Raw genomic sequence first — 9,599 nt, 5'->3', positions numbered from 1 at the left:
CTTACATTTTGGACTTTTTTCCATTTTTTTTTCTTTCCCAGGGAACATCTGGTATCTGTTCCTTGAGGGGGAGGTCCTGTAACGATGTGTCACTTCATTTCTGTTAGTTTTTTGTGTTTTTGTATTTTACTTCCGGTTCAGTGCTCTTATTTTGTTGTATTTCCTGTTTTTATTCACGGAGCACTATTTTTCTCTTTTCGTTGATTGGCAGCGGTTCACACCTGCTGTCAATCACACTCGTGTCTATTTATGTTTCACTCGAGCACTCCTCAGTGCTCGATGATAATATTATGTTGAGAACGTTTATCTGCACGACTGCTTTATGTTTGCTTTTGTTATTTTCTTTTGTGTATTAAATTCATCTTACCTCCACGCAACTCTCCTGGATTCTTGCATACTCGGGGACACACAACTGCAGCCATGCGACATCCCAACAACCACTGGACAAAATGCAGACATCAAAATAAAGGGGAAGGCAGGAGAATAATAAAACACGACGATACGTCCATGTTTAGAATTAAACATTTCAGGACTTATGAGGATCACAAAAACAGGTGGCAACAGGTTAGATAAGTGGGTTTTGCATGACAAACAAAGACCAAATTAATCTGCATTAAAAAAAAAATGTTTTTAATGTCTGTAAAAAATATTTATACATCTTTTAAGTGGTGAACGTTTGTTCAATGAATTCGCATTGTTGATCACCATTATATATTTTATTTTATAAATAATACAATCTATTGTGCAGATCTACTTACTATTGCGGTCAGTGAATGGGGGAAAAATATTGCAACACTTACTGTAACATTGTACAAAAATACAACAAAATATGTACGGAAGATGAAAAAGCTGCATGAGAGGCTTTGTAGACAGAAATGGAATTATCTGGCATAATCCTTCCTTTACAGCCAGTATTATATTATTTTTCATAAGGGAGACCAGCTGTGCCTCCTGGTCTCCCCTGTAACATTCTCACCAACCTGGAACAAACCAACACAGAGGCGGAGCAGTTACACAAACACAATTCCTGACACATTTTTAGATGTAATTATTTTCCCATTCAGTTGTTAGTGTGTTAAATCCCCATAGTCTAATGGTATGGCCTTTGTAGGTATAGTAGGTATGTAGTAAGAGAGAAATGTTCCGACATAAGACATTTTTTAGGACTAAGCCAGGGAATTTATATCAATTCTTAATTTATTTTTCAATTGGCAACACTTTGTCAAGCTTCGGTCGTAATGATTTTCTCTTTCATAATCCCCCTCATCAAATTGCAGGGAAAAGCAAAGCATCAGTGATCCACAGTGTGTAATAAATGTAATGTGTACAGAGCACATGAGCTCATACAGTGAGTTTCAAAATACATTAAAAAGTTTTAGCCGGGAAATGGAGCATAGTTTTTCGGAGTTTTAGTGGTGGCGAGCGATATGAGTTGAGGATTTATGACTTGGACACAGTCCCATAAATTGTAAAATTGATGAGGTTTGGTGGAAAAAAATAGATTCGAGTTGCACACTACAGTAATTGCTGTATGACCATGTTTTAGGAATTGTATTAAAAAACATATGAACATATGTACATTGACATGGCATTCTTGTGATTGTATTAACCATATTCTATGTTTTTTCCCATTGTTTTTTTAAATTACTATATTTTAGCCTGTATAATAAACACTTTTTAAAAATCAAAGCTAATTGCAATTATTAAAATCTTTAAATAGGTTGTTTGCAACATGATCAAAGTGAATTTTTTCTAACTGAAAAATATGACAATATCACCACCGGCTTGCTTTTGTTACCATTTGTTTTGTAACAGAACATTTACCGTATTTTCCGGACTATAAAGCTCACCAGTATGTAATTATAGAAGGAAAAACTGTTATTCCATATATTGGCCGCACTGGACTGTACGCCACATATATTTTCGTTGTGAAATGAGTTATAAACACAGACAGATTTTTTAAAATGTTTATTTACATGCCTTAATTGTTGCGGAAGCTAGCTCTCCAATCAGAAAAACAGACCTAATAATTAACGGTGACGTTTTGGCGAATTTACTGAGGAATTTATCACATTGAAACAGTACAGAAAGAATGACATTGCAATTTAATAATAATTAAACAGACACTTGTAAATGTATTAACATATTAGCTTATGCTAATGACACTACCTTGATTACATTACAATGTCACATACAAACATGCATGAACACATTACTGTCAAACATGATAATTTAATAAGTATGCACTGTTTTAGTTATATTGTAAAACTTACAAACGGTGCTTGGAGTGATGAATGAAGAAACAATGCAAATAAAAACGCTATGGATGACTATTAGATGGAACGGCACTTGTACTTCCAGTTCAAGGCACTAAACAGAAGAAAATATTGTAGATCAGGGCTATTCAACTACATAATGAAGGGGGCCGCAGTTTCCGGAGCCCAATGGCTCAGGGTCTAGACAACGAAATGTGGATATTTTGCTAGAAAGTGCCTCCCCAGGTTATATTTCTTTGAGACTGTGTTTACTTAATTGCAAAGTAAACACATCGGCTTTCTGTTATAATAATTATGTATAAGTTATCACACAACTCTTATGCTCAAAGGCTGTTGCTATAGTTAGTATCAATTGTGCTGAAGTTGTACTTTTCTATCTGTGCAAAGGCACAACTTGTAATCTTTCATTGCAAGTTGTGTTGTATCAGCAGTTTGTTTCCAGACCCTGCCTGCTGACAACCAAGGACGGACATCGAGTACCTCGGTGCGGACAGAACAGAGAGAGGGTGAGCTCACAAGTGTCAGCACATTTGCATTCTGAATAATCATGTATTGTGTCTACTGGGGCTGCTTGCATTACCCCTCTCTTCAGAAGCAGCCTCAGTGATGTTAACTAGGGACCTCCCGAATAAATAGAGGAGCACGTGAGACTGTACCTTAGAGCGTAGGGTGAAACTGTAACTGAGTGCACAGCCCAATACGTCTTTCCTCATGAGCAAAATTCAACTTTGTCTCTGCCTGATTCCTTCTTCTTGTCTTGTGTAATAGATAGTTCGGTTCGCTAAATTATTTATTCTGCCCTTGCTACTCGTTTCCAGCCTGTGCAGCTAGTTAAAAGCGTAAAGAAACTAAATCTCCAGAAGTTTTGATGTTCCTTCTTTTGAAATCTTTTTCTTCCTCAGTTTTATTTGTTTACACGTTTCCTTCATTTAGCTTTGGAAGACTGAAACAATAAACATACTGTAGAAGTTGCTTCCTAGCAGTTCCACTGTAGACACGGTATAGGAGCCAAGCGTTCAGTTTTAACAAAGTTTTAATGTGCATAGATTTTTGTCAAAGTTTTCTACAACAGAACGTGACTTTTCAGTCACATTTGTGTCCTCTCTCCCTCCTGCTCTCGGTCGCCTACAGTTAAAGACAGATGATTAGATTAACACGTACCACCTGGGAAATCTAAGCACCTGTCAGCTAAGGACATGCCACGCCCCCATCCGATGGTGCTGGTCCTCAGCACCACAGACAGAGGCAGTGACCTTTTCTCCTGCAAGCGCGATGGCCACACCTCCCTCCACACATACAATAAACAATACAGAAGTATGACGTCCACTGTGTGATAGTCAAAAATAATGTCAATTGCATGTATTTTATATTAATAAAATAGAAGGTTTAGTGTTAATAAATAATATATAAACAACAAATGTTCACACACTAAACATTGCACACAATGTATGTGGTTTATCACAATTAAACCGAAAGTGTAGCCTTATCGCCCTCTACTTGTCAAAGTTAGCGCTACATGTATTAAACAAGCTTAGATTGGCAGTGTTACTACCAGAAAAATAACAACACGACCACGAATACAGAAGACATTACAAAGTCAACAATTTCAATACAAGGCACAAGACATTAAAACAACGTTGAGACCTTGTTGAATTAGTTCCTGACATTGAGCAAGTCAAACACAATGTTGAAACAATAAGCTTTTTGATGACATTTAATTAATATTGGGTTCTGACGTTGATTTGACCATTGAAGTTTGTTCATTTTCCAATCAATATTTTACAACAATCAATGTTTTTATTGAAATAACATACTTTTTGATGACATTTATTCAATCTCACGTTGTGGCACTCCACCCGGAAAAGGGTGGAGTGCCATCTCCGGGTTGGGGAGGAGACCCTGCCCCAAGTGGCGGAGTTCAAGTACCTAGGAGTCTTGTTCACGAGTGGGGGAAGAGTGGATCGTGAGATCGACAGGCGGATCGGTGCGGCGTCTTCAGTAATGCGGACGTTGTATCGATCGGTTGTGGTGAAGAAGGAGATGAGCCGGAAGGCAAAGCTCTCAATTTACCGGTCGATCTACGTTCCCATCCTCACCTATGGTCATGACCCAAAGCTCATGACCGAAAGGATAAGATCACGGGTACAAGCGGCCGAAATGAGTTCCCTCCGCCGGGTGGCGGGGCTCTCCCTTAGAGATAGGGTGAGAAGCTCTGCCATCCGGGAGGAGCTCAACGTAAAGCCGCTGCTCCTCCACATCGAGAGGAGCCAGATGAGGTGGTTCGGGCATCTGGTCAGGATGCCACCCGAACGCCTCCCTAGGGAGGTGTTTAGGGCACGTCCAGCTGGTAGGAGGCCACGGGGAAGACCCAGGACACGTTGAGAAGACTATGTCTCCCGGCTGGCCTGGGAACGCCTCGGGATCCCCCGGGAAGAGCTAGACGAAGTGGCTGGAGAGAGGGAAGTCTGGGCTTCCCTGCTTAGGCTGCTGCCCCCGCGACCCGACCTCGGATAAGCGGAAGATGGTGGATGGATGGATGGACGTTGTGACATTGATTCGACCTTTGAAATTTGGTCATTTCTCAACCAACAAAGTGGATCCAACATTGGACATCAACATTATTTTTATTGTTGTACTTGTCTTAATCCTTTTCTCATCTTTTTTTAAAAGCCTAACCAGGGACAAGGGTTGCAAATTAGCCTGTGGCTATAAGTCTTATGTACTTTGACATTGGTTTCCTATGGGTAGCAATGTTTCATATTACTGTCCCTGTGAAATAAATACATGAATGAATGAATGAAAGTTTTACTAATTGACAAAATATTTTGCAGCTTTGTTTCAAAGTCTGTTTTAAAAGAAATGTAAGTACAGTATAATCTACATTGCATTATTGTAAACATTTTTATGCACAACATTTGAAGTGAATTATATTTATATAGTGCTTTGTCTTTAGTGACTCAAAGTGCTTTACATAGTGAAACCCAATATCTAAGTTACAATTAAAACAGTGTGGGTGGCACTGGGTGCAGGTGGGTAAAGTGTCTTGTCCAAGGACACAACTGCACTGACTAGGATGGCGGATGCAGGGATCTAACTTAGAACCCTCAAGTTGCTGGCACGACCCGTCTGCCAACCGAGCTATATATCGCCTTACAAATGTTTGAACAAGTTTTGTGATGCAGTTTAAATGCTGGGATTTACACCATTGTTGCTGCTCATCTGGATCAATGTGTTTGTCGCTTAAAAGGTCCGACAGGAAAAATTGACTCTAGCACTTGCTTGCGGCAGAACATTCATAACGTTTTCCCCAATTTTAATTTTTTTTCAGGGTTGAATGAGTATTCTTCTTCTACTCACCTGAAAGCTGCTTCATTGTGACACATACTATATGCCTGCCTCACTGTTTGTCCCCTGATGGGTGGCGGGATCACAGCATCCATGAGCAACCCAAGTTTTATTGGTTTAATCAAGCCTATTTGGGCAATGTTTGGGGCTCCAAATAAATAGATTTGCGCGCCGGAAGCAGCCTGGGGGCTACCAGTTTACTAGCACTGCTGTAGATCTTCAACTCACAGCACCTGCAGTGAGCCAACTCGTCCGAAAGATGGGGTCATAGCACAAACAATAACACAGCTTTTCAGTGTCTCTTTAGGTCAGGGGTAGGGAACCTATGGCTCTACAGCCAGATGTGGCTCTTTTGATGACTGCATCTGGCTCTCAGATAAATCTTAGCTGGCATTGCTTAACACGATAAGTCAGTGTTTTTCAACCTTTTTTGAGCCAAAACACATTTTTTTCATTGAAAAAATTCTGAGGCGCACCACCAGCAGAGAACATTAAAAAAATTAAACTCAGTAGCCGATATTGACAAAAAAAAAAAAAAAAATGTTCTCGCAATAGCTCTTGTCTCTATGTAGGTGTACTGTCATGCTGTAACTTATTTTGAGTTTTTTCGGTGTTTTCCTGTGTGACTTGCGCTCCTATTTTTGTGGCTTTTCTTCTTTTGTTGGTATTTTCCTGTAGCAGTTTCATGTCCTCCTTGAATGCTATTCATCGCAACTGCTTTGTTTTTACAATCAAGGCTATTTAAGTTGTGCGGAAACACTCCTTCTTTGTGTGAATGTTGTTGATTGTCATGCCATGTACGGATGTACTTTGTGGACGCCGTCTGCTCCGCACACTGTAAGTCTTTGCTGTCGTCCAGCATTCTGTTTTTGTTTTCTTTGCAGCCAGTTCAGTTTTAGTTTTGTTTTGCTTCAATGCCTTTTCCTAGCGGCACTCGCCTTTTGTTTATTTTTAGTTTAAGTGTTGGATACATCTTTACCTCCATGCTGCCTCCCATATATTGTGATCACGACATACCATGTTCCCGACATCTACAAAAGCAATTAGCTACCTGCGGCCACCTACTGATGTGGAAGACTATTACACGCTTACTCTGCCGAGCTCTAGACAGCACAGGCACTCAATAACAGCACATTTTTGAATTATAGTTACAGTTTTGCAAAAAATATTATCAACCCAATTAGGTGAAATTACATAATCTCTCCCACGACACACCAGACTGTATCTCACGGCACACTATAGTGTGCCGCGGCACAGTGGTTGAAAAACACAGCGATAAGTAATGAATTATTCCGCTGGTAATCACAGTGTTAAAAATAACGTTCAAAATATAAAACATTCTCATGCATTTTAATCCATCCATCTGTTTTCTACCGTTCCTTTTCAAGAAGTCGCATTAATGGTAAGAACTATTTTATTCATTAGCTTCAGAATAACAATGTCATTAAAAAGAAGAAGATACTTATTATATTCTTAAAATATTGGTCTTACTTAAAAATGCACACATTTATTTGTATTCAGTGTTAAAAATTATTATATGGCTCTCTCGGAAATACATTTTATAATGTTTGGCTTTCATGGCTCTCTCAGCCAAAAACGTTCCCGACCCCTGCTTTAGGTGTTCTATGAAAACTATTTGTTGAATACAAAACATTATGGCTGTTAGCGAAGAAAAAAAACATCAATTAGCTGCACCATCTAATAAGCTGCAGGGTTCAAAGCGGAGCAAAAAAGTAGAGACTTATAGTCTAATTTTAATGGGGATAGAATTGTGTGAAGTAAGCTACAGTTGTAATTTTGCCATCCCTGCGAAAACAGAAGCCATCTGGTCACATCACCACTATGCCCCTAAAGGAGAAACACGCTGCGTCATCCCTACAAAATATTTTTATCCCTGTTTTTAAGTGATAAAAAATTGACGGATGGGTGCGTCAAAGTTCTGGAGGATAAAGAGCGATGGGTAAATCTAAGTAATGGGAGGACTTGTGATGAGGGATATGTACTGTAGGCTCACTGTGGTGGGCAATGATGTAGAACTGTGGGAGCAAGAGGATGAGTCACCACAAGCAGAACTCCTTTAGAAGCAGTTTGGAATTAGATCACAAAAACAAATGCTCACAGTCTTAGGGTACAAAGGAACTGACCAAATATAGTGGAATTGGGACACTTTTTAAATTGGAGTACCATTGTTCTGTAAGTACATAGTACTACAAGTAATACAAAGTTTTATAAAGGCAATAAGTTGATGTTGGAAAGGACCACTACACCATATAAGGTCAACCAGCATCCTTGAACAGATTTGTTTCTCATTACCAGTACTACTGTTTTTTGACAATTTGGCAACACCGTCTAAATAATGTAATCCGGCCAGCTGGACATTCCCAAATAATTTTTTTAGATCTTTAAGATGGAAAGTGAAGCTGCCATTATGATGTGCAATCATGTTTTCAAATGACCTTAAGTCTTAAACCATACAAAGTATTTCAATGCTTGGAATATGCGCTTATGGATGATATACTAATTACTATAGTAATCTAATTAGTTGCTATGGTCATCTAAATAGTTGCTATGTTCATCTAATTACTTACTATGGTCATCTACGTCACAGCAGCTCAGACCAGGCAGTGTGGGCGGGAAGCGAGATTTTCACAACAAAGTTCTAAAGCTTAGTGATAGAATAGAATAGAATAGAAAGTACTTTATTGATCCCTGAGGGAAATTAAGCAAATATCAGATGTATCAGATTTTAGATGGGTTAATTTTGTACTCTTCGCGTTCATGTTTCACTGTTTGTTGCATTTTTGTTGCGTTTCACTTGATTGTAAAATATGTCGATCGAAAGAGGGTGTGACGTTTATATGTTGTCAATATTCAGTGGTTTATCCTTCATAGAAAAATTTAAAATTCCATTATGTTTTTTAAGGCGGTCTGTCATAATATTTTTTGCATTCAATCAGACATTATTGTGAGGTTTTATATTAGTGTTCCTAAAAATCAGATATACCGGGCCCCAGACACATTTTTTTCTCTAGATTTGGCCCGAGTCCAAATAATTGCCCAGACCTGATTTAGAGGTACGCCAAAGAATCACTTAATTACATATTGTCCTCTAATGTAATTCATTATTTAAGTACAGTAGTTTTTTCCATTTTTTCAAACACAGTGTTACAGTTCAAACGGTGTGTAATGTTACAGTGGTCAAAAACACAAAAATACTTCTGCACCACTGTATTTTAATGTTGATTATTTTAGTGTTTTCTGAGGTGGTACTCAGTGAAAAAAGTTTGAGAACAACTGCTCTAATCCAAAGCCTATAAAAAAGTTAAGGTAGTAATTTGATCAATCTCCCCTCTTTCTTATTTCTCCAAAAAGAAATAGTCATAACATGGAGTCTGAAATGGTCATAAAGTGAAGCTCTTCATAAATGTACCTTATAATTATACAATCAGAAAATGCAATTTTTTTCCCAGCGTGTAATGTGTTCTTAAGTATACGCTCAAAAGGCACCTCCAGGCTACATAAGGCACTTGGTAGTCAAACATAATGACAGGATTCATGCATATCGTCTCATAGAAACTTGCAAAATCCATTTTAACTTAAATTATGACAGCTTCACTCTAAAAACCTTGTGAACATTGAGAATGTAAAATGTAGCTAATGGATGCTTTTATTGCAAAAGCTGGCAGAGAGCAAGAGAGTTGAAAACATCTAAAAATATATGCTCCTGTCCTCAGGCAAATGGAAAATTGGTTGGATGACGAGGGAAAAGATGTCAGGAGTGTGTGTGTGTGTGTGTGTGTGTTGTGGTGCTCGAAGCATTGTGTCACTGGAATTAGCCATCTCTTGGCACTTGTAAGAGACTTGTTATCTCCATCCACATTCAGGAACCTTTCCCTTGTGTAATGTGTGTGTGCATGCGCACGTGTGCGTGTGTATGAGCGTGTGTGCGTGCGTGTGTGTTTGTGCGTGTTCACACAG

This window comes from Nerophis ophidion, linkage group LG08, assembly GCF_033978795.1.
Source record: "Nerophis ophidion isolate RoL-2023_Sa linkage group LG08, RoL_Noph_v1.0, whole genome shotgun sequence".
Taxonomy (NCBI): Eukaryota; Metazoa; Chordata; class Actinopteri; order Syngnathiformes; family Syngnathidae; genus Nerophis; species Nerophis ophidion.
Note: the sequence above shows the minus strand (reverse complement) of the source record.